Raw genomic sequence first — 17,343 nt, forward strand, 5'->3', positions numbered from 1 at the left:
TGTCCACCGCCTGTCCTGTCGAGTTTGCTCTGGATGGCAGAATATCATTCTCGTTTGGACTTTGGCCTTGTGTCTCAACGAGATGGCTTGAGGTCGCAGTAGCTTCATCTCTTTCAAGTGTTTTTGCCAGATTTCTTCCATTGTTTCCTTCAGCAGCCTGTGTTTTAGCATTTTCATGATGTCCCTGCGGACACACAGAGTTTAAGGACGTGCTGCTTTGCTCCAATCGCCCTTGCATTGAGCTACTCCTCAGAATTTCTAAAAAGGAATTTTTCTCAAAAATATCTTTTTTGATGTATTCACTTAGCCTAATTTGCCAGGACACAGCTTTGGAGGATTCATTTTCGTATTGTTTAAATAATACATTTGCACATTCCATTTTGATGATTTTTTCGTTTAAGTGACTGATTTGTGCGCTGTTGTTTTGCAGTTCCTCATGAAGTGATTCGTACAGTTTAACGAACGGAATTAATGCTAAGGACGTAGCTTCCAATACATTATTATGAATTTGTATTGCAGCCGCAGTTGACAGATTGGATTTGAATGATTGCTCATTTTCCAAAACGTTTTGTTTTGTGTCACTGATCTCTCTTGCCAAGTCTCTTCCGTCTCGCTTAGGCACTCCAGTATCGTTCTGTGGCGGTGGACTAGCAGCAACTAAAGAGATCTCTCAGACTGGTGTTTAACAGTTTACCATCGGCTGCATTGTATTCTTCGAGCAGTGCCTTTCTTCTAGGAATACGGACGGTTTGTCTTTTGGCCTATTTCCAGGAGTGACGCGAGTAAGATTTCCAAGCACTACATTGTCCATATTAGGTGCATGAAACCCTAATTTTCCGTATAATTCTGGGCTTCTTTGTACGTTTATAGGATTATTATTCTTCGTGTTATTTTGCAGAGATTTGGCACATGGATATCTATCTTTATGCTCGTTGGTTGCTGTGAAGCTTTCCGCTAAATTGCTCTTCATAGCCTCAAAGTCAACTTTTAAGCGTTCTGTTAGACGAGCCTCGCGACGCGCAAAATCAAATCCGCTGATGGACGTGCAGACAGTTGGCGCTAGACATGCACTGTTGTTCTGACCATCATAACTTTTCCTCGAGCTTGGTCGTTCATTAACCTGCCGTGAACCTGTGATTGCCGTCTTTCCATTTCTTTCACCTATCGGCACTTTGTTTGTTGATGAGGCAAATATTTATTTACTTTTTAATCCAGGATTTGCCGTTGATGTATTCAAATTTTTACTCACATTCTGATCTATAATTTTTCCTTCTGCAAGCGGATATGTGAATCTCAATGAATTTTCTTCACGCGATAGACTTGGAATCTCAACTTGCAAAAGCTTGATGACTGTTACATCAAAAGGCGAATCGAAGACAGCTGTGTTAACTTCGATCTCTTTGCCTCTTGTTCCATCATCAGCATTTTCATTTGAGTTTGGGAGTGAGCAGCGAGCGCTAATTGTATTGGAATGATCATTATATGGTGCGTTATTTGGCTCACTCTCAAGCTCAGTCACTCCTTTTTCCACTTCTCCTTTGCCTCTAGCAAGGATTCGTTTTTCTCCTGTAGGAGCTTCGTCTAACACACATGTCTCTTGGGCCCCATTACGGGGAGTTGGATCCGTGGCTAATGACAGTCGAGCAAGGTATTTACTTGCAAGCTGTGACAGAGAAGGGAAAGCGACAAAACTATTACTGATTGGTTGCAATGGTTGCGTAGTTTGGCCATTTTGTCTTGCGGCCTCCTGCCAGTTTTTTTGCTTGAGACACGACCAATTGTAACCCTCAAGGTCACACTTGCCAGTATGCAGATTTCCCTCTGGTGGAAATGTTTTGTCTAATGCCTGTGTGCATGACTTAAGTTTAGAACGAGTCAGAGGACCGGCCTCGGCCATAGCCATGCTTCTTACCTGCTGCGCTGCTATGCTGACTCGGATCAGGCTGGGATCAGGCTGGCTACGCCACTGGCGTAATTTGAGAGAATCTGCCACTCGCCAAAGCCGCCAAACAGCAAAACAGTGTTCGCAGCCCTTCAGTCGCAGGGCTTACGCCGCAAGGGTGCTCCCGGAGTCCTAATGAACACAGCTGTTGGTCACGTGACATGCGCGTCGCTGGAGAGGCAGTTTGTGTAATCCTTAAAGTAAAGGCGTCCTTTTCACCTTCCACTATACTTCCGAAATCCATGCAGTCTGCTGTCTGCCGGGTGGAGCAGAATAGAGCAAAGGGAGATTGCTTCTTGCTCTCAGTTGAAAGGACCGCGAGAGCAGAGATGGCCAATAGCACAATGTCCCCTCCTTCTTCGGTTGCCAATGCGGCCCAACACTTCGACTCAAGTCGGACACGTGCACTTCCCGTGTCTGCTTTATGACGAACACGCGAACACAACAACCTGGAGGACGTGCCATTAATGTAGCATTCTTACGACCATTATCAATTTGCGAACATACTAATAAATCACCCAGCTTGTACCCCATTATTTGTGTTGGTTCCAAACTCAACTTCCCATTTACTTTGTTTCTTCTTAACTTCTATAGTCAGTAGAGGGGACTAACAGTTTCATGTACACCCCTATCCACATGGTTTCCTGGTGGACTCTCATTAATGCAGGAACCTGAATTAATATCAAGAATAGATTCTGGGAGCAACTTGGAATAATTATTTGCCTCTAACTTTGCAGAAATGGCAGCTGCTTTCCCAATTGGGGCATTTATTTATTCATTTTTTGTTTTTAATGTTTTATTGGTTAATCACATTTTTCAACCTTTAACATTTCTAGCTTGTTGGGTGTCCTGACCCACGTTTGAGCTATCATGCGGCAACATTTGGTGCTGTGGGCTTAGAAAATCCAAGATGACCAAAAAGCCCACATGTGCGCCAGAATCCAGGAGAACCACGCAGTTTGTGTGCACACCAAAATGGTTACCTAACTTGCCACCCACCAGTGTAAAGAAAGATCTTTGATAACAAAATCCACTCTTACTGATGTCAAAAAGTTGCTGAAATCGTGGCTCATCGGGCCACTTTAAAGATTCAACCCTTTTGTGGGGTTCCACATAACCATTTTACTGTAAGGAGCCCCATCAAAACATTGTTAAGCAAGGATTATTTACTATCATGTAAGAACCATTCCTGTTTGGAATGCATTCATCCAAGAAAGATCCCAAAAATGGATGCAGTACCAACAAAATCCTCAAGGCGGCGCTAGCAGTCTAAACTCTGACAGGAGAACTGAGTGCAGTTGCTGACAAAGGAATTTGACTCAGCTAACTTCAAAGGCCGCATTTTAATCAAAAATTAGCCACCTGCTGTTCCCAGAGGCCAGAAGCCTGAGAAACCTTCTCACCTCAAGAGATTCACACCACAGCCCAGGATATCACATGGTCATAATAACCAAATGCAAAGTGACCCCCTGGTCTGCTGACCTCAGCCTCCTGGAGACCACACAATAGGCTCTTGCACTTGAATAGAATATGTTGATTTTGACTGTTTCCTGTCAACAAAGGCCTGCCTGCCAGCAGAGGCATGGTTTCTGACCCACCCAAGTCTTGGAGGCGGACTCCAACACTCTGAGAACTGAATTGAAAGCAAAAAATACAGTTTATAAAAATACTGATAACTCTTTGTAATCAAATGACAGGAATGTATAACTTTGAGAGCCTTAATTTAAAAAATGTACCTTCGATTCAAGCCCAAACTCCAATTTGTGTGATGTTCTGGGGCAAAACCCTGCTATTTATTGACACCACATACTCTGTGTTTAAGCTAGAGATATGGGAATTTACTGGAGTAGGTATGGACAGCCTGTGTATATGTGTATAACTTTTAATGAAGAACCAAGGTTGCATAACCCACTAAAATCGAAAATAAGTTGCCATTTTTGAATGCAAGCCCTCAGGAAGAGCAGAGTTTGAACTGAGTATACCTCATGTGATATGTGATGGGTGCATGTAATTTTAAACAACTGTGTATCTGTGCAATATGTATTTGAATCAAATATAGATCAGGGGAGGATCCTCTGACCCATAAAACCTACAGCATCACTCTGACTCACATTTCCTTCCCCCAATCATGGGAGAGGGGAGAATTGGGCCAATGACAAGTAGAAAGGGGCAGGCTTAGCTAGGCCCACGCACACACCCACTTTCAAAACACATAAAAAGAGACTGCTGGGACAGGTAGAGACATTCAATTCCATTTGCTGCAACGCGCTCTGCCGGATCACACAACATCCAGAAGATACCAGATCCAACACGTAGACTTTAAAACTCCAAAGAACTTGATTCAGAACTCAAAGCAAGGGCCTAAACCCACAAACTGAGAACTCTTCTCAGCAGGCCTCTGCATCCAGCAAACCTAACAGCGGTAGCAGCATCCAGGAGCCGTGCAGATCAGCGCTGTGTCCAGAGAAACCTGTGCAGAAAGATCCAGGAGCAGTGTCAGACCAGACCAGCAGAGCAGAGACCAGACGCTGTGCGCAGAGACCGTCCGGGGCGAAACCAGGACCGAAGCCATCTTGACCCGATCCGTGAGACCTAGACCTTCCAAATACATTGTGAGTATCGCTAGGATGGTGTGAAACCAAATCTCTTAGTTTCCAGTGATATAATTCAATCTATTTAATCTAAGTAGAACTGCCTCCTAGCTGTCACCTGTCATTTTTAAAAGCTGTCACCTGTCAATTTGAGTTACTTTAAATTCGAAAAACGACCTTTACAAAATCGTTCATAACTCTGTAACCGTTTGTGCTTGATAGGAACTTGATTTAACTTTCCTCTGAAAGCTTAGAATCTAGGCTTCTCCTTATAGTGCCTCCGTAATCACGATTCACGCACTCGCGAATTTTGCCGCGATTTGCGATTTGGCCCGATTTCTTTACTTGTAAAAAGATAGCTGCTTTTGCCTGAACTGCTAAATTTCGTTTGCCTCTTAAGAACCATCTCTGAATCATTGCTAGAGTGAGCCTGAACTAATATTAACTAGATACCACTCACCCTGAACCTGCTGAAGGGAATTAAAAGCATTTTCAACATATTTCTCACTGCACGATTACCATATTCAAAGCATTTTGCCTGTGTTTCAAAACTCCTATCTGTTGTATAAGCTGCTGGGGGGGAATTGAACTGAATTCTATTTGATTGCATTCCTAAGAACTGTGTGCTCTCATCTTCATCTCCTTACATTGCACAAGGGGGGGGGGGGGAATTGTCCAAGAAAGTGATTACATTGTCTTTTGCTGAAATCCTATCAAGTTATTTTCTGTACTGCATTTTCATTCCACATTGCATCTATTTGAAACCATAAAAGTATTGTTGCTATCTTATCCATCCTATACCCACTCATCATTGATTATAAAGAAGTGTGCTAGTGCCAGACTATCCATTATTGATTACTGCTCAGATTAAGTGTGATATTCAATTATTAATTCATTATAAAAGTGTGATATATATATATATATATATATATATATATATATATATATATATAGTTTAATTTTTTTTTCAAATAAACCTTTTAAACTTGCAAAACAGATCTACTTCTTGGCTCAGTGGGGTCAGGGGAATTCTAAGAGAGGGGTGTTATACAGGGGTTGTCATCCAGAATATGAACCTGGACATAAAGATATATCAATAAGGGTTTTTCATTCAGTATCCCAGGCTAGGCATTGACTTGGCTGTAGTGCTGGATTGAATCTTCTTACAAGATTCATTCATATTCCCTATTTGTTTACTTTAATTTAATTTAATGTACTAATGGCTAATGTCCATCTTTTGTATAGTTCATTAGTAATATCAGTTCTCAATACCTGACCGTTTAGACGATTCAGGGCCCACCTCCAGCCACCGGCCCCATGTTCATGATTCCACAAATTTAAGGGCGTCAGTGGTCCGCACCACTTTATCCGCTGTCAGTAGCCTCTCCCAGTATTCTTCTTCCATCTTGGGAAGATGCCATATCGCATATGCCCCCATGATCTACAATCTTTGGGCATTCAATGAGGGGCAATTTAGCATCACGCGCCTGATTGTCTCCAGCGAATCCTGGGTTTTGCAGAATCTGCAATAGGCTTCCTCCTTCGAAATCTGTTTTCTCCTTAGTTGTACCTCTCTTGAGTGCCATATATTTAATCTACATTGCATCAACAGGTCCCTGTAGTGGCACGATGGAAATTTCTTCAAGTAAGGAGAAAGGTCATTCAAACTTTTATCACACCAGTTTTCTTCATATATCTTTAGAAGAACAAACACACAAACATCTTCCATTTAAATTCACAACCCATATTTAAATTGGATTTCATTGATTCTACTCAGTACTCAAGTGTCAGTCTCCAGGTATTTGGTTCTTATTACTATTCATTTGTTTGGTGTTCCAAAATGTTATCCAGGAAATTTATTACAGAGCATGTTAAGTGTACTGAGCTTCCACCTAGAATCCTAAGCCACCATTCATCCATATTACCACCAACTGGCGCAAAATATTTTAGGTGAATTGACCTTTGGTTCCTTAGCGCTGTGCATTGTGTTATCAAGTGTTTAAGTGATTCTGTGTCAGCAGTACAGAATCTGCAATTATTGTCATCTGATGTTTCTATATGTCGTGCCACTAACATCTGTTTTGTTTTTAAGGCATTTAAGCGCAATCTTAGAAATCCGTTGCGATGGTGCCTAGACGGAAATTTCTGCAGATATTGTGGCAATTTGTCTAGCTGGTTCATTACAGGTCCAAAATCCAGTGCTGTTGAGAGATTTTTATATTTGGCAAGTTTTGAATTAGAACCATTGTTTTATTTTCTTCTTTGTAATTTGAGGCTGATCTAACTGCGTTTCCATCTCAGTGTCGGTCGCATTCAGAACTGCAACCAACTTTTGCGTCCGGATCATTAGTAGTCCAGTGTATCCATGTTTGTCGCTTGGCGCTAATATCTTATATGCAGGTTCTGGATTGGCAACTGACATTTTGCGTAGGATCACAAGGGATTTCCAGACGACAGAGCCATATAATTCTTCAAGTGCAAGTTCATGCCGAATTATAATGATTGATATATATTTGGGTAATCTTAATACTCGCCGCCAGAAAATTCCCTCCAGTTGATCCCAAAGTTTTGTGATCTAAGTTCCAGCCAGTTTCTAAATATGATTCCTGGAACGACTTTTTGCACGTAAAACTGCCGGACAGGAATTAGGCTGAACTTCCCAAACAGGGAGTGAATTTGCGCGCCTTGTAGGGAGAATGTTTTCATTCGTTGGAACAGATGTAATGCCCAGTTTCTTTCTCTAATAGACCTGTTTATCGGGATTCCCAAATAGCGTATTTCAGCCACTGCTTCGATTTCATCATTATTGATCTTCCATTTGAAGTCTCAATTTAGTTTTCCTTTTGCTGGGCAAACTTCATGATTTTGGTCTTTTTTACATTGATTTTCAGGTCATTTTTCGCCCTGTATTTTTGCAATCCTGATAAAAGACGCTGTAGCCCTATTTGAGTTTTATCGATCAAAACCAGATCTTCGGCGTAGGTTACACACCAGACTTGATGGCCATTTATTTTTGGAGAGAAGCGTTTTATGTTAGTTAGGTCATCCGGGATGTCAGTGATGAATAGCTTAAACAAGACTGCAGCTAGAGGACATCCTTGTTTTACCCCTTTATTTGTGTCAATCTCATCAGTTAGCTCTCCATTTCCATTTATCCGTGCACAAATCGATGTTTTGGAATGGAAGGCCATTATTGGCTGTAAAATGTTTTCTGGGCAGCCCCAGTTTCTAAGTTTCCTCCATAGTAGTTCTCGATTTACTGTATCGAAGGCCTGTTGCATGTCCTCAAAGGCGAGGAATAAATTTGGGCGATTCATTAAAGCATTCAATTTCAACAAATTCATTATTGTCAAGTTGATTTCCGTTCCTACGCCCTTCGTAAATTCCTTTGTTATTTGCCCACTTTGTTACTTTTTGTTGGAGGAAGGTCGCCATTATCTTTCCGATTGTATCGAGAAGGGCGATCAGCCTATAGTTGGCGGGATCGGCCCGATCGCCCTTCTTGAAGACTGGCACAACAATGGCCTCAGTCCAGGATTCTGGTAGTGATTTTTGTTTGGAGATTTTGTCAAACAACAAGGTTATGAAGATTGACCATTCATTTTTATGTGCTTTTAACATCACGTTAGTAATGCCATCAGGCCCTGCGGCCCTAGAATTTTTTTACTTCGAGATTGATTTTTGTATTTCGTCAGCGGTTTCCGATACATCTCATCGCTTTATCTCTGTGTTCCATTCTTTTGTTAGCCCAGAGTGCGTTTGCTCGAACACACCTTCAAAATGGTTTTGCCAGACTCCTTCTGAAACTCTGTTTGCTAGCATGTCAGTTTGCTTGGCATTATCGTTGTTTAAAATGCGCCAGATCTCTCTTGAGTTATTGGATTTAATTAAGGCTAGCATCAACTCTCCATGTTCTTGATCTCTCTTGCAGAAAAATGATTTATGCCAATTTCGGTATTTTTGTCGCCGTTGTTTAATATATGCTGCAACGTTCTCTCCTAGATTTCGTTTTATTTCTCTTATGTCTTTGTTAAGCAGTTTCTTCTGATCTTTTACGAGACGGCTCCATTCATGTCTGTGTGTTTTCCTTTTGTTTACGTTCCTAAGATCGCACATTGTTTGATAGGGCAACATAGTTTATCAGATTCGATGTTTTGTTGGATAAAGATCGATATTTCTCTGTTAGACCTGTTATTTGTTTCTCTTTTAGGCGTAGCCGATTTCGCCCTTGATTTACTTCCACTGCTTGTTTACAGGTCGCTACCATCGGTTTATGGCTTAACGGTCATGACATTTCCAGGACATCGTGATCACTTCGTTCTGTCTGGACAATTCGTAACTTCTGGATCTTATTCCATAAGTTATTTGATGTCCAGATGTAGTCAAGGATCTTTTCATGGCCAAAGTTTCACCAGGTGAACTTTGGTGGCGTATCCCCAGTTACTTGTCCGTTGACCATGTCACAGTCCCTAGTGTCCATTTCATTGGCCCATCAAACTCTTCTTGCAGTGGTATTCTGTGTTTCGTTTGTTGTTGATGATATGAGCTTCATCTCGTCATTGAACCATGTTAGGTTCATGTCACTTCATATGATAATCGATAGTTCGTGGTTTTTCTTTTGGTTTTTATCAATTATGTTTGTAATAGATTGAATAAACTTCTCAGTTGTAATCTTCGCTGGATTCCAGTACAAGTTAATTACTAACAGGTACTGAATTTTCATCAATTTACCGTTTGATTTTTGAATTAGGGTTGCCTCCACGAAGCTGTTAGGATTTTCATTTCCACATACTTCCATAGTGGTGCAGTTTTTCACCATGTTGATTAGACCTGAGTAGGGGCGACCCTGGACATTTTTCTCCGCTGGATTGAGCAATGTCAGGTACCCGTCTTTTACAGGTGGAATCTGGAGCCATGTCTCTTGTAAGCAAATTAAGAAGTTTTCGGTCAGGTCTACTGGGAAGTCATCAAATAGGTGTTGGAACCCTCTCGTATTCCATGATATTAATGTGTCGAGGCTTTCATGGTTATGGTTGCCTAGCTAATGTTTTCTCTTTCTTGTTTCCATGTTTCTTGTTTCCACTGGAGCAGACCGACCTGCTTTTAGCTGCTTCCTTAAAATGTCTCGGCACTGTTCAAGAGATTATTTTGCATTTGAGGTCTTGTTGCGGCCTCTAGGACTTTTTATGATCAGTTGTTCTTCTTCCGAAATCTCAAAACCCAAAAACAATAGTTCTTCTTTTGCGGCCATGATGGTTTTATCGTACTGCATTTGAGTTCATATGCAGTAATACTTGGTCTGCACGTTCATCTTAGACGTATTCCACTATTCCAATGTCTTGTGTTGTCACTGTTCTTAGTATAGGCACTGAATGCAGTAAGCGAATTATGTTGCCTCTGTTTAAATTTAAGTCATTTTCCTCGTGGAATATATTTTCAATCATCAGTATTTTCCCTTGCTGTGTTTTTGTTTCAGTCAATTTGTTTTTTTCCGCAGCTAGGGATTTATTCTGTGATTGTGCTCGAGTGAGTTTAGGATTTAATGTCTCATGATGTTTCATTGCTGTTTCCCGCTTGAAACTATCTTTAGTTTCAGTTACGCGACGCTGCTTTCCTGTGGTTTCATGCAGTTTCTGCGAATCATTTATTTTAGCGATTGTTGCCATTGGTTGTGTTTCATGACTCTTTCATTTGATTCCATCATGTTTAGCTAACTCGATTCATCCATCTCTTGGAATTCTGACGACTTTTCTTCTCCAAAATCATCAGAGTATGTTGACAGATCACAAAGATCCATGGAAGATATTACTGTTTGGATGGAGGCGTTCTCTGAGTCCAATCTCATTCTTTTTTTAGGATTTTTTGTGTCTGGTTTCACTGTTACTCCAGTGATTTTTATGAGAGCTTTTTCTTTTTCCAAGCCTTTTTGTTGATCTTGTTGATCTCTTACAAAGAGACTTTGTTTTACTGGGGTTGGCAAGTTTCGTATGAACTTTCGCGAACCACTTGATTATTTTTTTGCGGCTACCAGATTTTTCTTTTTCTCCATTTTTTTTCTTGTCGGGCACTTCTTGTCTGTCATTAGTTGACTGGTTTTGGCATCACTTACAATGTTTTTTGCAGTGCCTCCAAAAATACCATAGGTTAATTTATCAGTCGAGCAGTGGGGTTTATGCAATGTTTTTTTGACGTTTTCTTCGTCGGTTATCACATTTTTTGGTTGGCTTGGATGAAGAACAGCCTCAGCTTCGATTGAGTCGGTGGGTGGCATGTTATTGTCCACCGCCTGTCCTGTCGAGTTTGCTCTGGATGGCAGAATATCATTCTCGTTTGGACTTTGGCCTTGTGTCTCAACGAGATGGCTTGAGGTCGCAGTAGCTTCATCTCTTTCAAGTGTTTTTGCCAGATTTCTTCCATTGTTTCCTTCAGCAGCCTGTGTTTTAGCATTTTCATGATGTCCCTGCGGACACACAGAGTTTAAGGACGTGCTGCTTTGCTCCAATCGCCCTTGCATTGAGCTACTCCTCAGAATTTCTAAAAAGGAATTTTTCTCAAAAATATCTTTTTTGATGTATTCACTTAGCCTAATTTGCCAGGACACAGCTTTGGAGGATTCATTTTCGTATTGTTTAAATAATACATTTGCACATTCCATTTTGATGATTTTTTCGTTTAAGTGACTGATTTGTGCGCTGTTGTTTTGCAGTTCCTCATGAAGTGATTCGTACAGTTTAACGAACGGAATTAATGCTAAGGACGTAGCTTCCAATACATTATTATGAATTTGTATTGCAGCCGCAGTTGACAGATTGGATTTGAATGATTGCTCATTTTCCAAAACGTTTTGTTTTGTGTCACTGATCTCTCTTGCCAAGTCTCTTCCGTCTCGCTTAGGCACTCCAGTATCGTTCTGTGGCGGTGGACTAGCAGCAACTAAAGAGATTTCTCAGACTGGTGTTTAACAGTTTACCATCGGCTGCATTGTATTCTTCGAGCAGTGCCTTTCTTCTAGGAATACGGACGGTTTGTCTTTTGGCCTATTTCCAGGAGTGACGCGAGTAAGATTTCCAAGCACTACATTGTCCATATTAGGTACATGAAACCCTAATTTTCCGTATAATTCTGGGCTTCTTTGTACGTTTATAGGATTATTATTCTTCGTGTTATTTTGCAGAGATTTGGCACATGGATATCTATCTTTATGCTCGTTGGTTGCTGTGAAGCTTTCCGCTAAATTGCTCTTCATAGCCTCAAAGTCAACTTTTAAGCGTTCTGTTAGACGAGCCTCGCGACGCGCAAAATCAAATCCGCTGATGGACGTGCAGACAGTTGGCGCTAGACATGCACTGTTGTTCTGACCATCATAACTTTTCCTCGAGCTTGGTCGTTCATTAACCTGCCGTGAACCTGTGATTGCCGTCTTTCCATTTCTTTCACCTATCGGCACTTTGTTTGTTGATGAGGCAAATATTTATTTACTTTTTAATCCAGGATTTGCCGTTGATGTATTCAAATTTTTACTCACATTCTGATCTATAATTTTTCCTTCTGCAAGCGGATATGTGAATCTCAATGAATTTTCTTCACGCGATAGACTTGGAATCTCAACTTGCAAAAGCTTGATGACTGTTACATCAAAAGGCGAATCGAAGACAGCTGTGTTAACTTCGATCTCTTTGCCTCTTGTTCCATCATCAGCATTTTCATTTGAGTTTGGGAGTGAGCAGCGAGCGCTAATTGTATTGGAATGATCATTATATGGTGCGTTATTTGGCTCACTCTCAAGCTCAGTCACTCCTTTTTCCACTTCTCCTTTGCCTCTAGCAAGGATTCGTTTTTCTCCTGTAGGAGCTTCGTCTAACACACATGTCTCTTGGGCCCCATTACGGGGAGTTGGATCCGTGGCTAATGACAGTCGAGCAAGGTATTTACTTGCAAGCTGTGACAGAGAAGGGAAAGCGACAAAACTATTACTGATTGGTTGCAATGGTTGCGTAGTTTGGCCATTTTGTCTTGCGGCCTCCTGCCAGTTTTTTTGCTTGAGACACGACCAATTGTAACCCTCAAGGTCACACTTGCCAGTATGCAGATTTCCCTCTGGTGGAAATGTTTTGTCTAATGCCTGTGTGCATGACTTAAGTTTAGAACGAGTCAGAGGACCGGCCTCGGCCATAGCCATGCTTCTTACCTGCTGCGCTGCTATGCTGACTCGGATCAGGCTGGGATCAGGCTGGCTACGCCACTGGCGTAATTTGAGAGAATCTGCCACTCGCCAAAGCCGCCAAACAGCAAACCAGTGTTCGCAGCCCTTCAGTCGCAGGGCTTACGCCGCAAGGGTGCTCCCGGAGTCCTAATGAACACAGCTGTTGGTCACGTGACATGCGCGTCGCTGGAGAGGCAGTTTGTGTAATCCTTAAAGTAAAGGCGTCCTTTTCACCTTCCACTATACTTCCGAAATCCATGCAGTCTGCTGTCTGCCGGGTGGAGCAGAATAGAGCAAAGGGAGATTGCTTCTTGCTCTCAGTTGAAAGGACCGCGAGAGCAGAGATGGCCAATAGCACAATGTCCCCTCCTTCTTCGGTTGCCAATGCGGCCCAACACTTCGACTCAAGTCGGACACGTGCACTTCCCGTGTCTGCTTTATGACGAACACGCGAACACAACAACCTGGAGGACGTGCCATTAATGTAGCATTCTTACGACCATTATCAATTTGCGAACATACTAATAAATCACCCAGCTTGTACCCCATTATTTGTGTTGGTTCCAAACTCAACTTCCCATTTACTTTGTTTCTTCTTAACTTCTATAGTCAGTAGAGGGGACTAACAGTTTCATGTACACCCCTATCCACATGGTTTCCTGGTGGACTCTCATTAATGCAGGAACCTGAATTAATATCAAGAATAGATTCTGGGAGCAACTTGGAATAATTATTTGCCTCTAACTTTGCAGAAATGGCAGCTGCTTTCCCAATTGGGGCATTTATTTATTCATTTTTTGTTTTTAATGTTTTATTGGTTAATCACATTTTTCAACCTTTAACATTTCTAGCTTGTTGGGTGTCCTGACCCACGTTTGAGCTATCATGCGGCAACATTTGGTGCTGTGGGCTTAGAAAATCCAAGATGACCAAAAAGCCCACATGTGCGCCAGAATCCAGGAGAACCACGCAGTTTGTGTGCACACCAAAATGGTTACCTAACTTGCCACCCACCAGTGTAAAGAAAGATCTTTGATAACAAAATCCACTCTTACTGATGTCAAAAAGTTGCTGAAATCGTGGCTCATCGGGCCACTTTAAAGATTCAACCCTTTTGTGGGGTTCCACATAACCATTTTACTGTAAGGAGCCCCATCAAAACATTGTTAAGCAAGGATTATTTACTATCATGTAAGAACCATTCCTGTTTGGAATGCATTCATCCAAGAAAGATCCCAAAAATGGATGCAGTACCAACAAAATCCTCAAGGCGGCGCTAGCAGTCTAAACTCTGACAGGAGAACTGAGTGCAGTTGCTGACAAAGGAATTTGACTCAGCTAACTTCAAAGGCCGCATTTTAATCAAAAATTAGCCACCTGCTGTTCCCAGAGGCCAGAAGCCTGGGAAACCTTCTCACCTCAAGAGATTCACACCACAGCCCAGGATATCACATGGTCATAATAACCAAATGCAAAGTGACCCCCTGGTCTGCTGACCTCAGCCTCCTGGAGACCACACAATAGGCTCTTGCACTTGAATAGAATATGTTGATTTTGACTGTTTCCTGTCAACAAAGGCCTGCCTGCCAGCAGAGGCATGGTTTCTGACCCACCCAAGTCTTGGAGGCGGACTCCAACACTCTGAGAACTGAATTGAAAGCAAAAAATACAGTTTATAAAAATACTGATAACTCTTTGTAATCAAATGACAGGAATGTATAACTTTGAGAGCCTTAATTTAAAAAATGTACCTTCGATTCAAGCCCAAACTCCAATTTGTGTGATGTTCTGGGGCAAAACCCTGCTATTTATTGACACCACATACTCTGTGTTTAAGCTAGAGATATGGGAATTTACTGGAGTAGGTATGGACAGCCTGTGTATATGTGTATAACTTTTAATGAAGAACCAAGGTTGCATAACCCACTAAAATCGAAAATAAGTTGCCATTTTTGAATGCAAGCCCTCAGGAAGAGCAGAGTTTGAACTGAGTATACCTCATGTGATATGTGATGGGTGCATGTAATTTTAAACAACTGTGTATCTGTGCAATATGTATTTGAATCAAATATAGATTTGTGGGCAAACTGACCAGGGGAGGATCCTCTGACCCATAAAACCTACAGCATCACTCTGACTCACATTTCCTTCCCCCAATCATGGGAGAGGGGAGAATTGGGCCAATGACAAGTAGAAAGGGGCAGGCTTAGCTAGGCCCACGCACACACCCACTTTCAAAACACATAAAAAGAGACTGCTGGGACAGGTAGAGACATTCAATTCCATTTGCTGCAACGCGCTCTGCCGGATCACACAACATCCAGAAGATACCAGATCCAACACGTAGACTTTAAAACTCCAAAGAACTTGATTCAGAACTCAAAGCAAGGGCCTAAACCCACAAACTGAGAACTCTTCTCAGCAGGCCTCAGCATCCAGCAAACCTAACAGCGGTAGCAGCATCCAGGAGCCGTGCAGATCAGCGCTGTGTCCAGAGAAAGCTGTGCAGAAAGATCCAGGAGCAGTGTCAGACCAGACCAGCAGAGCAGAGACCAGACGCTGTGCGCAGAGACCGTCCGGGGCGAAACCAGAACCGAAGCCATCTTGACCCGATCCGTGAGACCTAGACCTTCCAAATACATTGTGAGTACCGCTAGGACGGTGTGAAACCAAATCTCTTAGTTTCCAGTGATATAATTCAATCTATTTAATCTAAGTAGAACTGCCTCCTAGCTGTCACCTGTCATTTTTAAAAGCTGTCACTTGTCAATTTGAGTTACTTTAAATTCGAAAAACGACCTTTACAAAATCGTTCATAACTCCGTAACTGTTTGTGCTTGATAGGAACTTGATTTAACTTTCCTCTGAAAGCTTAGAATCTAGGCTTCTCCTTATAGTGCCTCCGTAATCACGATTCACGCACTCGCGAATTTTGCCGCGATTTGCGATTTGGCCCGATTTCTTTACTTGTAAAAAGATAGCTGCTTTTGCCTGAACTGCTAAATTTCGTTTGCCTCTTAAGAACCATCTCTGAATCATTGCTAGAGTGAGCCTGAACTAATATTAACTAGATACCACTCACCCTGAACCTGCTGAAGGGAATTAAAAGCATTTTCAACATATTTCTCACTGCATGATCACCATATTCAAAGCATTTTGCCTGTGTTTCAAAACTCCTATCTGTTGTATAAGCTGCTGGGGGGGAATTGAACTGAATTCTATTTGATTGCATTCCTAAGAACTGTGTGCTCTCATCTTCATCTCCTTAAATTGCATAAAGGGGGGGGGGGTGAATTGTCCAAGAAAGTGATTACATTGGGCCTCATTAGGACCCTGGCGGAGTGGGTTTCCGCCAGCGCTAATCGCGGCGGACCCGTCCGCCGTACTACGAGTTCCCTTAGCGCCATGGAGGTTTTCTCCGCCTGGTTTTACCGGGCGGAGAAAACCATGGCGCTAAGGGACCTCGTTGTTAATTACGCCGCCGTACTTTACGGCGGCGTAATTAACTCCTTCCCCACTCCCATTATACCCTATGGGGCAAGAATGGGAATGGGGAAGGGTAAAATGGGGATTGGGGATTTACCGCTCCGCCAAGGTCGGCATGGGGTGGTAAATCCGCCAACCCCCATGGCGCTATCGGCGGCTTTCCGCCATGCTCCGCGGTGCATTTAGCACCGCGGATTCCGCCAGGGTCGTAATGAGGGCCATTGTCTTTTGCTGAAATCCTATCAAGTTATTTTCTGTACTGCATTTTCATTCCACATTGCATCTATTTGAAACCATAAAAGTATTGTTGCTATCTTATCCATCCTATACCCACTCATCATTGATTATAAAGAAGTGTGCTAGTGCCAGACTATCCATTATTTATTACTGCTCAGATTAAGTGTGATATTCAATTATTAATTCATTATAAAAGTGTGATATATATATATATATATACTGTTTAATTTTTTTTTCAAATAAACCTTTTAAACTTGCAAAACAGATCTACTTCTTGGCTCAGTGGGGTCAGGGGGATTCTAAGAGAGGGGTGTTATACAGGGGTTGTCATCCAGAATATGAACCTGGACATAAAGATATATCAATAAGGGTTTTTCATTCAGTATCCCAGGCTAGGCATTGACTTGGCTGTAGTGCTGGATTGAATCTTCTTACAAGATTCATTCATATTCCTTATTTGTTTACTTTAATTTAATTTAATGTACTAATGGCTAATGTCCATCTTTTGTATAGTTCATTAGTAATATCAGTTCTCAATACCTGACCGTTTAGACGATTCAGGGCCCACCTCCACCCGCCGGCCCCATGTTCATGATTCCACAAATTTAAGGGCGTCAGTGGTCCGCACCACTTTATCCGCTGTCAGTAGCCTCTCCCAGTATTCTTCTTCCACTTCGGGAAGATGCCATATCACATATGCCCCCATGATCTACAATCTTTGGGCATTCAATGAGGGGCAATTTAGCATCACGTGCCTGATCGTCTCCAGCGAATCCTGGGTTTTGCAGAATCTGCAATAGGCTTCCTCCTTCGAAATCTGTTTTCTCCTTAGTTGTACCTCTCTTGAGTGCCATATATTTAATCTACATTGCATCAACAGGTCC

The 17,343-nt window shown here is 42.0% G+C and overlaps 1 protein-coding gene across 6 annotated transcripts in view; it reads right to left on the bottom strand.

Moving 5' to 3' along the window:
* Window positions 1-17,343, bottom strand: part of SYTL5 (synaptotagmin like 5) — an 885,600-nt gene that overhangs the window by 389,938 nt on the left and 478,319 nt on the right. The gene's annotated exons all lie outside the window — the stretch shown is intronic.

The sequence above is a fragment of the Ambystoma mexicanum genome, chromosome 7p, assembly GCF_040938575.1.
Source record: "Ambystoma mexicanum isolate Mex_15411 chromosome 7p, UKY_AmexF1_1, whole genome shotgun sequence".
Classification (NCBI taxonomy): Eukaryota; Metazoa; Chordata; class Amphibia; order Caudata; family Ambystomatidae; genus Ambystoma; species Ambystoma mexicanum.